Below are 16,083 nucleotides of genomic sequence, written 5' to 3'. Positions count from 1 at the left end.
GTGGGTACTGATTCGTCTGATTCACCTGAACCGGGACAGGTTTTCCCTCGAGGTAAGGGTTAGCAGTTTGTATCGGTGACCGTTTTGCGCTACAGATGTTTTTAGGCCTCGTGAAATGTTTTAGACTTCGTCATTTTATTCTGACCGAGAGTTTGAAGGATTCTGTTTCATGGACTGCTACTACAGTGTAAATAAATGAATGAATAAGCAGATTGAGTGTACAGGTTGGGTGGAATACACTCTTAAACAGAGCAGCTCTGCCTCTAAATAAAATGTTTTTTTGGCTAAAATTGTGTCTGTTTACTGAATAAGTGCCACTTCAAAGGTAACTAAACTGTACCCATCCTCCTCCTTATTGTGGTGTTTTATAAACTATATTTGTCCTTATCAGGCAATGTCAAAGTCAACGTTGTCAATTCTGCTACATGTACAGTGCATACATATAGAGAATTGAAATTACATTTCTCTCAAACCTTACAAATAACACTGAAAAAACTTAAATAAACCTAAAAAAAAACTTAAATAACACTGGAGAACTTGGAGAACAACAGAGGTAAGATAATTGAGTTACTGTTCGGCAAAAAGGGACAGTTTACCACACAGAAGGCTGATATGGTGAAAAATGGAACAGTGCAATAAGAATAGTGCCAGTATACTTATTTTAGTTGATAAATTGACATTTTAAATAGCAATATAAAATAGTATAAAAAACGGTAAACAAAACAGTATGAACAAGAATGTTTTTAGTTTTTATGCAGTTTTAGTAAAACTACAGAAAAACAACTGTCAGTTCAAAACATTCTGAATGACTAATTCTGTAACTTTTTTTTGGTCTTGTTTAACCAATACAAAGTTAATAGTATTCCAAAAATATTAAAATTACATAATATTTTTTTTAATGAACAGCTGGTGTTACTATATTCTTTTAAATAATTGTAATTTGATTTGGATTATGGGTTTGATACAGTTAAGGCTAGAAGGAATACAGCTCTAGCTCTATTGGGCATGCGCACATCAATCTAACGTTTTTTTTCTCTCACTATACAACAATTAAACTTTTTGTATTACAGAAAGGATTAGTTTTAGACGTGAAAAATTATACAATACGTATAACAATTTATTTCATTGTTAGTTTCCGGTCGGAGCTATATATCCCTTTTAGCCACAACCATGACGCAAACGCGCGAGGATGACGTCAGTAACCCGTGGCAACGCAGTAGAATGTTAAGAAAGGAATATTTGTAATATTGATATTTTACAGGAAAAGGGTGTAATTTTAATATGAAGGTCTATAATATAGGTCTATAATAGTGCTCTATATCTATCTGATTTTAGTAACACCAAACATATTTCTTACATGTTGGTGTGATGTAGATAGGTATTTTGACGAACTGGGATGAAAAAAACGGCTCTGGCATTTGTATCACGTCCAACACAGCACAACTGTATGTTGTCCAGTCACCAAAACTGTAATGCTAACGGTGCTAACGATGTGATGCATTAGCTCAATGTATACAATATGTATGGAAACTCAAACTCAAATCTAGGCTTTACCACCTGGACATTTTCAACTATCTGGAACTTTTAAAAACTAACTATACTAGATAGTCTCCATTTTTAACACATAAAAATAAAAATATCAGATACTTTATAATTATTTTATGAATTCGTTATATTTGTATATTTGTCTACACTTATTTACAGTGGAGATCAAAAGTTTGGGCACCCCAAGTAAAAATGTGTATTAATGTGAATAAAGAAGCCAAGGAAAGATGAAAACATCCCCAAAAGCCATCAAAATGCAATTAAGACATTATTATATGTCAAAAAAAGTTGGATTTTATTTTCATCATTTACACTTTCAAAATAACAGAAAACCAAATAATGGTGTTTGCAAAAGTTTGGGCACCCTGCAGAGTTAATACCTTGTACTGCCCCCTTTGTAAAGTATTATAGCTTGTAAACACTTTTTGTAGTCAGCCATAAGTCTTTCAATTCTTGTTTGAGGTATCTTCGCCTATTCTTCCTTACAAAAGTCTTCCAGTTGTTTGAGATTTCTGGGCTGCCTGTTACGCACTGCGATTTTAAGGTCTATCCATAGATTTTCAATTATGTTAAGGTCAGGAGATTGTGAAGGCCATGGCAAAACTTTCCGTTTATGCCTCTTCATGTAATCCATCATTGATTTTGAGGTGTGTTTCGGATCATTATCCATTTGTAGAAGCCATCCTCTCTTTAACTTCAGCTTTTACACAGATGGCATCAAGTTGGTGTCCAAAATTTGCTAATATTTTATTGAATCCATTTTTCCTTCTACTCGTAAAATGTTTCCTTTGCCACTGGCTGCAATACAACCCCAAAGCATAATTGATCCACCCCCATGCTTAACAGTTGGACAGAGGTGCTTTTCATTAAACTCTGTGCCCTTTTTTCTTCAAACATACCTTTGCTCATTCTGGCCAAAAAGGTCATGATGTAGGTCCACAGAACTTGTTCCCAAATGCGTCGGGCTTGTCTATATGTTCTTTTGCGAACTTCACACACTGAATTTTGTTGTGTGGACGTAGAAGAGGTTTTTTTCGAATGACTCTTCCATGAAGACCATATTTGTACAAGTATCTCTTTATAGTGGAGTGGTGTACACGACTTTTACCGTTCCTTTATTTTACGAAAAAGAAATTTTTCGAATGACAAAAATAGCTCATATAATATAAAAAAATAAGGCAAGAGGTTTAGTAAAAAATATGAAAAGAAAAGAGAAAAATAAATGAATAAATAAAATTTAAAAAAAGGGTACAAAAACATTTATTTAGCAAATTGTGGGGGGAAAAAAGCTTAGCAATGGGACTTTGAGGTAAAATTCAAGTAAAACAGATCAATAAAAGGGTTGGGTCTAAAAATGGTCGAGTATGTACAGTATAGTGCTGAGCTGGTGTATTAAAGCAATGTTTAAAGGGTACAAATAGGTACAGTAATACACATGGTATATAAAAATCAGAAGCACTGAAGCACATAGATAAAATACAGGTAAAACACAAGATAAAAAGGATCTCACGCTTATTTTAAAAGTTAAAAGTAAAAAAAAAAAAACCTGTCTATGGAGCATAAGACGTCTTCTTGTGCCCACATCTGGACAAACTCTGGTAGTCTGTGGGTCATCTTTAGGAAGGCAAACTCAACTTTTAATCTTGCCCTAACCAATGCTATTAGCATTCTTTTAGCATCGTGTGTACCCCCACCCCTCTGCATTTATTTTTTTCTTGTGAGCCAGTTTGAGAGTTTTGCCTGGCCTATAATGTAGTTTAATAGAGTGACAGATTTGTCTTTTAGTTTATAGTTTGGTCTGTGTATGTAGAGGTTGTCAGTCCATGTCACTCCTAACTCACTTGTCCAGGTTTTAAGCAGAGAGAACAGCCTTCCCATTCTTTTGCATTTTAAGAACACTGTTTCCTCCCTCCCAGAGAAGAGACACTCTATGCCCCTAGTGGGGTCCATGTGGGCCATGTGTCTGTTCGTGGCCACAGCCCCGTGTACCGTGCCACTGTAGATCGGCTGTACGCTTTTCTATGGGCGGTTTGTACAGGGACCTCAAGCGTCCTCATGGGGATGAGCATGGTGTCAGCCACTCTGACCACCGTGAGTCCTTACTCCAGCCAAGAAGCTTCTGTGCATGACCTTGACACATGTTCCATGCAGCGCTTTTTTCTAGGCGCCCTCAAAAGTTGTTAAAACAGATGTTTTGAAAGAGAGGAGGGCTCCTTCCTTTTGCTGAAGGTTTTCAGCCACTGGGCATATGAATAGTGTTATAGGAGGCTGCTGATTCTCTCTAGGGCTTTGCCTCAGGAGGTGAGTGCTGACATCACTTCGCCCAGAAGTCTCTCTATTAGGCGGCTTGACTTTAATCCAGTTCTTGTGCATAGTTCATCCGCAGTCGTCCACTCCGTTTCGTTTCTCAGATCTTTGATTTTGGAAATTCCAGCTTTTTGAAAATGGTGTCGAATTAAAGTTGATGATAGCCTCCTGGTGTTTATGAGCGGGTTGTGGAAAAGTGGTTCCTCATCTGTGCTTTGGAATGATTGTGCGTCAGCTCTGCTCATCCTTATCATTGATGTCCAGGCTTTAAGTATGGATTGATAGAACTGTGTTGTGGCTGATGAGTTCATTTCATTAAGGTTAAGCGCAAACAGGTGTGTGTCATAGTTCAGGCCTTCCACCAGTTGGAGTAGGGCTTTGGCTATGCCTGTCCTTGCCAGTCCTTCACCATAGAGGCGCCTTTGTACAGCCTGCAGTCTGAAGGATTTTATTCTGAGAGCCAGGTCGATCAAGCCCTGCCCCCCTTCTTGTACAGGGAGATATAGCACCGAGGCTCGGGTCCAGTGTTGACCAGTCCAAAAAAGTTCACCAACTTTCTTTGTAGTTTCCTGATTAATGTCTCCGGGGGCTCAAGGACAGTGAGGCGGTGCCAGAGCATGGAGGCAATCAGATTATTGATGACCAGTACTCTCCCCCTGTAGGACAGCTGGCCGGACCCAGGTCCATTGGGACAACTTAGCACACACTTTTTCCACTATACCCTCCCAGTTTTTATTCTGTAGATTTTGTGTCCCTAAGAACACCCCAAGGTATTTGAGGCCGACTACCCCCATTTGAGACCACCTGGCAAGATTGGGAGTCCTGTTTCCTGCCATTTCCCAATTAAAAAACTCTCACATTTTTCCCAGTTCACAAGTGCTGAGGAAGCTCCTGCATAGATGCTCAGGTTTCTTGTCAGAGCCTGAAGATCATCTTGATTTTTGAAAAAAAAATGGTTATGTCGTCGGCATATGCTGACAGCACAAGTCTTTCCTGTGACTCTCTGACAGGAGAGCCCTGTGGCTCAGCTCTTAATTTGTGCAGCAATGGTTCAATAGCGAGACTATAGAGTTGTCCAGACAGTGGGCTCCCCTGTCTTATTTCCCGTTTCATTTGGAAAGGGCAGCTGAGATCACCTCCAATCTTAAGTGTAAAAGCAGCTTCAGAGTATAAAATATCCACCAAAATTTAATCCACCATAAAAAGTTGTTTCCTACACCAAAAGATTCATATTTATTACTTATTATAAGCTTTACTTCTCTTTTTAAGGTCACTGGCGGTGGTGTAAGCATTTCACTACATTTCGTACTGTGACAAATAAAATTTGAATTTGATTGTAGGAACAAAAGTGCCTGGAAAAGGTATTTGTGGTCAGCTCTATCGAAAGCTTTTTCTTGGTCTATAAGAGTTCAAGTTCATACCGTTTTGTTTTACATAGGTCCATTAGGTCTCTTATAAAAAAAAGATTGTCCGTTATGGTGCGGTGAGATATGCAGTAGGTCTGACTGTGGTTCCCTACTGAGTGCATGCATTGTTTCAACCTGTTTGCGAGGCACTTTGAAAGTATTTTGTAGTCACTGCAAAGTAGTGACACTGGGCTCCAGTTTTTTAGTTGCCTCAAGTCTCCTTTTTTTGGGATCAGTGATAAGACCGCCCTTGTGCAGCTCACCAGTAGCTTCCCGCTGTTAAAAACATATTTAAAAACTTCATGGAAATCAGCTCCTATTACATTCCAGAAGTGTTTATAAAATTTACTTGGCAGTCCGTCTATTCCTGGTGAGCGTCCTGTTGCGAGCTGCTGAACAGCGTCAGATAATTCCTGCAGCTCAAGTTCTGCGTCCAGCAGAGTGCTTTGCTCCAGGGACAATTTTGGAAGCTCTCTGAGTAGTTCCTCCCTGCAGGATGGATCACAGGGCTCTGCACTGTAGAGCTGAGTGTAGAAGTCAGTGGCTGCTCTCCTCATCTCACTTGGGTCAGTTGTTGTTATTCCATCTGCTCATGTCAGATACACCATCTGATTTTTGGGTTTAATGTTTCTGGACAGGTTAAGGAAGAAAGCACTGGGAGCATCCATGTCTTTGATGCAGGAGATACGATGTCTGATTAGGACTGTTTTGGCTTGTTAGTGGAGAAAGGAGCTTAGAACTTTTCTTTTTCCTTCCAGGATACATCTCATTCTGATGTCGTTCTTGCTGCCCACTTTGCTTTCTGTTTGTGTGATTTCTGCCTCAAGTTCTTTTATAGTGTTTTTTTTATTTGATTTATTCCCACCTCCCACCAAGAGTCCAAATTGCTAAAATCCCCTTTTCTATCTTGATTTTTGCCTCAAGTTCTTTTATAGTGGTTTTAAAAGCATCTGATGTGTGTTCAGTATAGTTTTTGCAGAAATTCTTTATTTGATTTTTTTCCACCTCCCACCAAGAGACCAAACTGCTAAAATCCCCTTTTCTATCTTTACATTCATTCCATAAAACTTAAAAATTTTCATAAAAGATCTCATCCTGTAAAAGTTGTATATTAAAACGCCATTATGAGCTCTGCCTTTTTGTGTTTGGTATTTTTATCTCTATGCTAATCAGATGGTGATTAAAAAAACCAGTAGGGAAAATGGCTGTTTTGTGAAGATTGTTTCTGTGGGATTTGGTGATATAAAGCCTGTCCAGTCTTGCTGCAGTGATCTTCATATTATTAACCTTAGCCCATGTGTATTTTCTTGTATTTGTTTTTTTCACTCTGCTTAATGAGTTCCTTGAGCGCCTCAGCAGACTTTGGGTGTGGTTCCTCTCTGTTTCGGTCAGAGTCTACTGTGCAGTTTCAGTCCATCCTGCACCACTACACCACCTGTCTGCTCCACACTTGAGCAGACCATCCTGCCACACCCGGTCCATCCTGCACCACTGCCCTGACCCCACTAGGCCCAGCCTTCTCCCTGACCTGTGCTCTATGTGGACAGCTGAACTTTTTGTGCCCGATGTGATGATTCGAAGCACTTCATGCTCCCAGTGCTGATGTACAGCATGTATGATTTTCCCTCATGTGTGACTCTGAATGAGATGTCCAGAGTGAACTCTGACAGAAACATGAGCACTGTACGCCTGAAGAACACGACATGTTTCAGCTCGGGTTTTTACAGTTTAGAGAAACCATTCTCATACTGCTTACTATCTTACAGAATCGAGACAATTCCCCCTTTATATCTTCATTGGGGATAAAAGGAGGAATGTTCGACACGGTAACCTTCATTTTTCTTGCACTCAGCGAAGTAACGTAATAAAGTTCTCCACTTACCTTTATTCCGTTTTCAGTCAGCTGATGTACGAGTTCCCTCTCCTTAACGAACACCACCACGGCCTTGTTCATCCGCGATGCCGTCACGATGCTCTCACACACAATACACTCTCCCACCGCCAGCAACACCTGCTCCTCTGAAACCACGGCGCTCACCTCACAACGCACCCCGTGACGGAGTGAGAGAGGACGGGCTCCACCGCTTGGGTGAGCCGCCATCCCTGCACCCCGCCACGAGATTAACAGCTCCACACAACAGCGGATTAAAAATAATTACGGCGTGTGCTTGCTATTAATTATGTTATGTTTGTGCTTTAGAAAAAAAGCTTAAAAGTGTTTCAAAAGATTTGAAAACGCTCATTCGCTCTCACACCACGCTCCACACTCTGCTCTCACACCACCTCCCAGCATGAACCAGAGAGAGAGACTTTGACTTTGACAATCCTTTATTTCTGCTAGGCACATTAAACAATAAAATTGGTTAGTAAAATAGTATGTAGATAACTTACTAAAATATACACATTAAATAAATAAATAAATAGAAAGAGCATGGTTGTGGTTATTCTGTTAGCTAAAGTAAGTTTCAATCATGGCTCTACAGTCGATCACAAGCGTCTGTGAACACATGCAAGCAGAAGGAGGGGATAGCACTCTCTTCTGAGTGTTACGGTCTAGGGCGATGTTCAGCTGGAGAAAAGGCTCCAGCTGAACATCGTAGGACCAGGCTCACCGATTTTATATTCCTTCAGCTGAACATGTTCTTGTGATGTTATGTAGACCGTCACTGATGTAAGAGCTTGCTGATAACATGCCAGGAGCACACAATCCCAACCATGCTGCCAAGTCATCTGCCCATGAGAGGTCTGTTCCTGTTATGTTAATAAGGTGTCGAAGTTTCACAATGCCTGATGAAATCAGACTTTTGGACAGTGTCGGGGTTGTCATGCCAGAGATGTCCAGATGGCCCCTGTAGACCAGGGGCTTCTTTAGCAGCCAGTGTATGGTACATCCTTGGTCCTGGATTTTATAACAGTTCTAAATTTTAAAAAGTCCACAATAAAAAACTGGTGTCCAACATTCTTGTGTCTAGTAAAAATAAGTTCTGTCGAGCACCAGAAATCGACAAGCAGGCCCTAGATTTTTGCTAGCAGGTTTGGTGGTGGGTACATGTCTGTCTGTGCCATAAAGACAATGCTGCCAGGTTATTAATAACTAGTGTATGCACCCTGTAGGACATTTTTGAGACCATCCACTTTCACCTGCTAAGTCTCGCCTTCAGTTTCATCACTTCAGTAGGCTCACTATACCACTTTTCAATTTTGCATAGTTGAATGCACTAGTTGGGGAAACAAAGCAGTTGCGGGAGGTGGCTTCCCCTTAGTGCAGCCCGGAGCTACTTTAAACGGCTGCTGGGGTACGCTGTCCTCAGGCCTGAGAACGTTGCAGCGGTAGTCCTGCGGTCCCTGGCCTCGGCGTCGTCGCAAAACCTCGGAGGCTTGTTCCTTGCCTAGCCGTGACGGGTAGCCCACAATCTCTCTCTCACTCACACACACACACACAATCCTTCTGCTTGTACAGTAATTGTGGATGTTCTTCCTCTGTTAATTTGAGAATAGCACACAAACTTTTGTATGTATACACATTTTTATTGTGTATATACTGTATATACTGTATACTGTATACATTTATTGTGTATATATAAACTTTCATGCAAGCTTTAAAAAGGTTTTTCACTAAGACAGTGAAGGAATTTATGTTTGCAAGGTTTTTGTAGTAAAACAATGGTTAGTGTTTTCTTCTATGTTTGGAAAGAGCATGAGCTCTCTTATGTCCCATCATAGTGATCTCTCAGTCATAGTGATCTCTCAGTCATAGTGATCTCTCAGTCATAGTGATCTCTAATACTCTTTCTCTTTCTCATACTCATGTGCTCCATGGGGTAAAGGTTCTTTTAGAAATCAATATACATACCTTGTACTTTCTGTATTGTTTCATTTTAAAAAAGGTTATGATGGCAACCGGCAGCTTCAAACATGTTGAACTGTCCAGAAAAAGTGTAGGCGAAAGTCTGTAATTATGCTCTGCAGATGCATTAAGCCTTGTCCTTTTTCTTCATTAGGTAGATATAAAACATTTCTTGGCAGGCAGTCCAAATGACTACTAAAATCATTTAAATTTTTATTTAATTCCTCCTCTTGTCCATTCAAGTTTCACTGATAGTGTTGATAACTTTTTAGACCTTTCGCTAATTGCTTCACTTTTTGCTCAGTTTATTTTTGCAAAGGAAATTTCGTCACCTTTTTTGTACGTATTATTTTGTTTAAAACTTAAATTATGTCATCGGCATACACTAATAGATGATGTGTTCCTTTTCCATCAGTTTCATCAGTAAAGCATACCTTTCAGTGAACATGCTTGTCTAGCACCTCTACTGTATTTTAATAGGTGCACTTAAGCCACCATTAACTTTCATTACAGTACAATCCCAATGACATTATGTAAAACTTTTATTTTCTTTATAAAATCAGGACGAAAGTTGGTTATCCATAGATATCTGTGCTCTACAATATCAAATGCTTTTTCTTGGTCTAGGGAAATCAGACTTATAAAAATAATTATATTTAGCCTGTATAATCTTGAGATTTAAAAAATGTCTTGAATCAGAGAGATATTATTGAATATAGATCTTTCATACATACATACGTTTGATCTGTATTCATGACTTCCTCTAAAACATTTCTTAGCCTCCCCGCAAATACCTCTGATATCATTTGTGTCGCAACTAACCTTTTTTGGGTAACAGTGTGAGTGTATTAGTGTTTATTAATGTGAACTGTCAATTTAAGGCTTTTATTTCGATAGTGACACTGACTGTGTGCACAGAAGGAGAACACAATGACTTTCTGCTCATCGTAATATAAAGGGTAAAAATTAAGTATGAAGAAGAAGAAGGTAATCATGTTCACGTAAGCTGTAGTGACTATGCTTAAGTGAAGGTGCTAATTTCTACCTTCCCATATGTACGTGGTAGAAGAATGTTTGTATGTAAGATTAATATGGCGTAAAGGAGGTTTTCTGTGCGTATCCACGTTAGAAGCTGTGTACGCTCACAAAGTTTCAAGTTTTATTGTCATATCCACAGTAAAAAAACATGTTCCCCCTTACAATGAAATTCTTTCTTTGCTGTCCCCCAGTGAATGTCACTTAATAAAGATGTCTGCACTTTGCTTGCAGTTGCTTAACACGCGTTCAAGATTTCAGGTGTAAAACATCACTGTTTCTTTATCGTTCTACAGGTTGTGTACTCTGTTTAGTTTATGTTAAATATAAAACTCTTGTATTTGAAGTAATTTCGTATTGTTTAAATTAGAGATGGGGGGAAATCAGTTCAGTTATGAATCAAGATTCTTTTGTGTGGCTATTCACATATCACCACATTGACTGCAAAAAGTATTTTTACATTCATAAAAGAGATGAACTGGGCTATCGGCCAGTGACTAGAATTGGCTGATTTTAGGTTTGATTGGCCATGACTAGTGATCTCGGATCAGCCCATTAGCCTCAGATATTAATGATTCTGGACAGAGCAGAGAAGCTTCCGGGTAGTGGCATTACACATACGTTACAGTTTGTTCCAATTGCTAACACACAATTTTTCAAACTAGTTTTTTTTTTCTGGTTTTATCAAAATACTTAACACAATTCACAAAACCACACACCCAAACTGCAAAATACCTCATACTGTATATCTTGCAAAATGAAGCACTGCAACTGAAACTACACATAGCATTATCAAAATCAAACTTTTGCATGAAATCGCACACACTTCATTCATATTGCCAGATTTTTGCCTAACCATATACACACTGTTGGGCATAATGAAAAGCACCCCCATCTTTAGTATGCTTTTCCATAATACTAAAATATGTATCAGATTGTTCACATGCACAGAAATATTTGCAGATACACATCCATGCTGTTGCAACATTTTTTATTTTTTTACTACAGTAAACAAGTCAGTGCAACATACTGTATGCACAGCAGATATATTTACATGGGACTGAACAAAAATATTCTTACAAAAAACAGTAAACTAAAAAAGAAAATTTCTGAAAAAATATATTACAGTAAAAAAAAAGAGGCAAGAAAAATAATTAGTCAGCATTTAGCCGCACAGCCACAACGCCTCATCAACATCACATGCAATATCTTCCCTTGCCAGACATCGAGGGAAGAAGTGCCTTGAGTGTCTTATCCATCCCTGAATTGCACCCACATCAATCTCATCACATGCGTCTTCCATGGCCTGCACAAGAGGCATGCGCACAAAGGGCTGCCGGTCATATACCTTCCACCTCCATGCTGAAAAGAACTCTTCTATGGGGTTCAGAAATGGTGAGTATAGTGGGAGGGATTGCACGAGAAATGTTGGGTGGCCTGCAAACCAGTTTTGGACTGGGGCTCCATGATTTCATTATTTTCCAAAACTAAGTTTACAATGGCAGCTTCCTGTACCCCGGTGAACATTTGGCCCCTTCCTCCATTACGGTGTCGTCTCTCAGTTCTTTAGAAAAAATAAAATAAAAATATATATAGGGCTTGAACAATGCAGGCTAAATATTTTCCCCCACAGTAGAGTACATTGTACAGGAAACTTGTACAGTTCATGAATGGCTGATGTCATACACTAAGTAAACAGGTGTCACCCGACTGATACACTAGACATGGAGTATACTACATGTGTACTACATGAAATTTTGGTTACATACCTGTTCTCCAGTCTAAAGGTCCGGATGACAGAGGCGACAGTAAAACGGCTCAAGTTTGACTGCACTCTCTGTCCAGCCTCACGCATTGTCAGCCCATGGTTGATGACATGATCTACTAATGTTGCTCTGATTTCATTTGAAAGTGTTTGTCTCCTTTGGCCATGAAGTCCTCTACCTGCTCTACCCCTACCTCTCACTCCTCCTCTTATTATCAACCTCCCTCTTCCTCTTCCTCTTCCTTTCTCTGCAATGTCTTCAATTGTTGTTGTAAAAAAAAAAAAAAAAGGTGTTATTTTTATTGTGCTTACATCCTCATTGAAGAGTTAACAATTAACCATTGAGGCGTTTGGCCAGGTGGCACATGTAATTGGCCAAATAGCTCATGTAGTGTCATTTTGAATGGCAGTGTTTTGAAATGGCAAACATGTGACTTTATGTTAGATTTTTGTGTCTTATGCAGATAACTGTTTTTCAGTGCATTTAAATGCAAAATGTGTGTAAAGCAGAAAATGTTGTTAGACTTTTGGAGACTTGAGAAGTTTTGCTCTCTGTGTGTCAGTTTAAATAATTGTGCTGTGCATGTCATTTTAGTGTGTTAGTAATTGGAAAAAAACTGCAAAAGCCTCAATCTGCCTTTTTCTCTAAACTCTATGAGCGAATTAGTCTCGAATCCACTCATTACACATGCTTACACCAGTCTCAAAACACTGTGAGCGCCAATTAGTTGAAAACTCCATCTGTGTGCACCCATGTGCCCATTGTCAGATTGAGTTTTAAGACTTTAGAGGTATTTAATATAATATACCACCATTTCTTCATAATCCCACAAGTGGTACACAGTGAATTATTTGCTAAGTTTGTTTAGAAATAATATTCATGCTGGATTACAGATACGCACAGCTCAGTTAAATGTCGTATTAAACTCTTGTATTTCAAGTTAGTTTGTATTGTTTAAATGCTTTTTTTTAGTGGGAAAACTAATGATATATAATGTTATAAGGAACAAGCTTTATTTAATTAATCATGAAACTTTTAAGGTGTAAAATTGTAACAAAATCAGGGAAAATGTAATATTGAATCGGGTTGTTTATGAAATCCTATGCATTGTGATATATTATTGGGAGGCAAGTATCCAATGAGATGTCTCAATTTTCAAAGCATAATTTGTCAGTTCCCCCCAAGCTAAAAAAGTATTTGGATGGTGCATCCATTAGATTACAGTTTTTCTGAATTGCTAAAACACATTTCCTAAAATCTCATCTTTGTCTCAAAACACAAACTCTAAAATTCAAGCTACAGTCACAAAACCTTCGACTTCTGTTGCAAAACCAAACATTTGACCCAAAACTATTTGAACTTTACTCAAAATCAAGCACTACTGTCAAAAACCACACAAAACCATTCAATGTGCAATGCAAACACAACTTAGCAACGATTACACACTAGATAAATAAATACAAAACACTGTGAAATAGCGGTAAAATAATATTTATTCGTTCATTCTTGTACTCACATTTAAACAAAAAGTTTTATATAAAAAAATATATACTGTATATTTTACAGCATATTCAGATAATTTATTCGGCCTCAGCATCATGCCTCTGTGCTGGGTGAGGCCACAGGACTTCATCCACATCACATGCCATGTTCTCCCCTGCAAGGCAACGAGGAGAGAATCCTTTAGCATGCCGAATCCAGCCCTGGCAAAGATCTAACTCCAATCTCACCACATGCTCCATTCATTGCTTGAAGTAGATTTTCTTGTGTGTAAGGGTTTTGCCAAGAAAAACTCCTCAATAGGGTTTAAAATGTTGCTTATTATGAAACTAATCACGTATACTTGGACCACGGTGAAAGCTCACATTGTCCTAAATGATAACATACATGGGATGCTCAAGCAAAACATCCCGTAGACCATCCAGGAATGTTAGTAGAATTTCGGAGTTGTATGGCTCAACAGTAACATTACTGTGGAGAACCCCATAGCTGTTGATGGCAGCGCAGATACTGTAGTTACATTTCCACCACGCTGGCCAGGCAGTTCAATAATGGCACATTGACCTATGACCTTGTCTTTTCTTTTTGGCTAGATTGAATCCGGCTTCATCCATGAAGATGTATTCATGAGGCCTAACCATTGAGTCAAGCTCAAAGATTCTCTGCACACAGTGGAAACAAACTACATTTAGTTCTGTAAATGACACAGTATGGTGCATACATGTGCTGCTTCCCAGACAATACAGTGTACATTCTACTACTGAGTTTACTGTAAAAGTTTACTTACTTGCACATACTGACATCATTGCTCTTTCACTCTCACTGTTTCGCTCAAATGGTACCCGATAAACTTGTTTCATCCTTATCTTGTTGCGTTACAGGACACGGTCAATTGTTGACAGACACACACTATTTATTCCCTCAAAATGTATGTTGTCTTCTGTAATCCGCTGCTGTATTTCACGCAGTCGAATTGCATTATTTTGATAGACCATATTTTAAAATTCTAGAATAAGACAATTCTAAAAAAACAACAACATTTAGTTAGAAGTATACACACACACACACACACACACACACACACACACATATATATATATATATATATATATATATATATATATATATATATATATATATACATACAGTACATACAGTATATACATATATACACATACATACTCATACACATATATATAGTATATACATATACAGTCATGGCCAAAAGTTTTGAGAATGACACAAATATTAGTTTTCACAAAGTTTGCTGCTAAACTGCTTTTAGATCTTTGTTTCAGTTGTTTCTGTGATGTACTGAAATATAATTACAAGCACTTCATACATTTCAAAAGCTTTTATCGACAATTACATGACATTTATGCAAAGAGTCAGTGTTGGCCCTTCTTTTTCAGGACCTCTGCAATTCGACTGGGCATGCTCTCAATCAACTTCTGGGCCAAATCCTGACTGATAGCAACCCATTCTTTCATAATCACTTCTTGGAGTTTGTCAGAATTAGTGGGTTTTTGTTTGTTCACCCGCCTCTTGAGGATTGACCACAAGTTCTCAACGGGATTAAGATCTGGGGAGTTTTCAGGCCATGGACCCAAAATTTCAACGTTTTGGTCCCCGAGCCACTTAGTTATCACTTTTGCCTTATGGCACGGTGCTCCATCGTGCTGGAAAATGCATTGTTCTTCACCAAACTGTTGTTGGATTGTTGGAAGAAGTTGCTGTTGGAGGGTGTTTTGGTACCATTCTTTATTCATGGCTGTGTTTTTGGGCAAAATTGTGAGTGAGCCCACTCCCTTGGATGAGAAGCAACCCCACACATGAATGGTCTCAGGATGCTTTACTGTTGGCATGACACAGGACTGATGGTAAAGCTTACCTTTTCTTCTCTGGACAAGCCTTTTTCTAGATGCCCCAAACAATCGGAAAAAGGTTCCATCGGAGAATATGACTTTGCCCCAGTCCTCAGCAGTCTATTCACCATACTTTCTGCAGAAGATCAATTTGTCCCTGATGTTTTTTTGGAGAAAAGTGGCTTCTTTGCTGTCCTTCTTGACACCAGGCAATCTTCCAAAAGTCTTCGCCTCACTGTGTGTGCAGATGCGCTCACACCTGCCTGCTGCCATTCCTGAGCAAGCTCTGCACTGGTGGCGATCCGATCTCGCAGCTGAATCCTCTTTAGGAGACGATCCTGGTGCTTGCTGGACTTTCTTGGATGCCCTGAAGCCTTCTTAACAAGAATTGAACTTCTTTTCTTGAAGTTGTTGATGATCCTATAAATTGTTGATTTAGGTGCAATCTTAGTAGCCACAATATCTTTGCCTGTGAAGCCATTTTTATGCAACCCAATGATAGCTGCATGCATTTCTTTGCAGGTCACCAGGGTTAACAATGGAAGAACAATGATTTCAAGCATCACCCTCCTTTTACCATGTCAAGTCTGCCATTCTAACCTGATCAGCCTGACATAATGATCTCCAGCCTTGTGCTCGTCAACATTCTCACCTGAGTTAACAAAACGATTACTGAAATGATCTTAGCAGGTCCTTTAATGACAGCAATGAAATGCAGTGTAACGTTTTTTTGGGATTAAGTTAATTTTCATGGCAATGAAGGACTATGCAATTCATCTGATCACTCTTCATAACATTCTGAAGTATATGCA

The 16,083-nt window shown here is 39.0% G+C and overlaps 1 protein-coding gene across 1 annotated transcript in view; it reads left to right on the top strand.

Moving 5' to 3' along the window:
* The window catches only part of LOC128520754 (butyrophilin subfamily 1 member A1-like), a 57,072-nt gene that overhangs the window by 37,706 nt on the left and 3,283 nt on the right, over positions 1–16,083 (top strand). The window lies entirely within an intron of this gene.

The sequence above is a fragment of the Clarias gariepinus genome, chromosome 1 (genome assembly GCF_024256425.1).
Source record: "Clarias gariepinus isolate MV-2021 ecotype Netherlands chromosome 1, CGAR_prim_01v2, whole genome shotgun sequence".
NCBI lineage: Eukaryota > Metazoa > Chordata > Actinopteri > Siluriformes > Clariidae > Clarias > Clarias gariepinus.
This window is presented reverse-complemented; position numbering and strand designations above follow the sequence as displayed.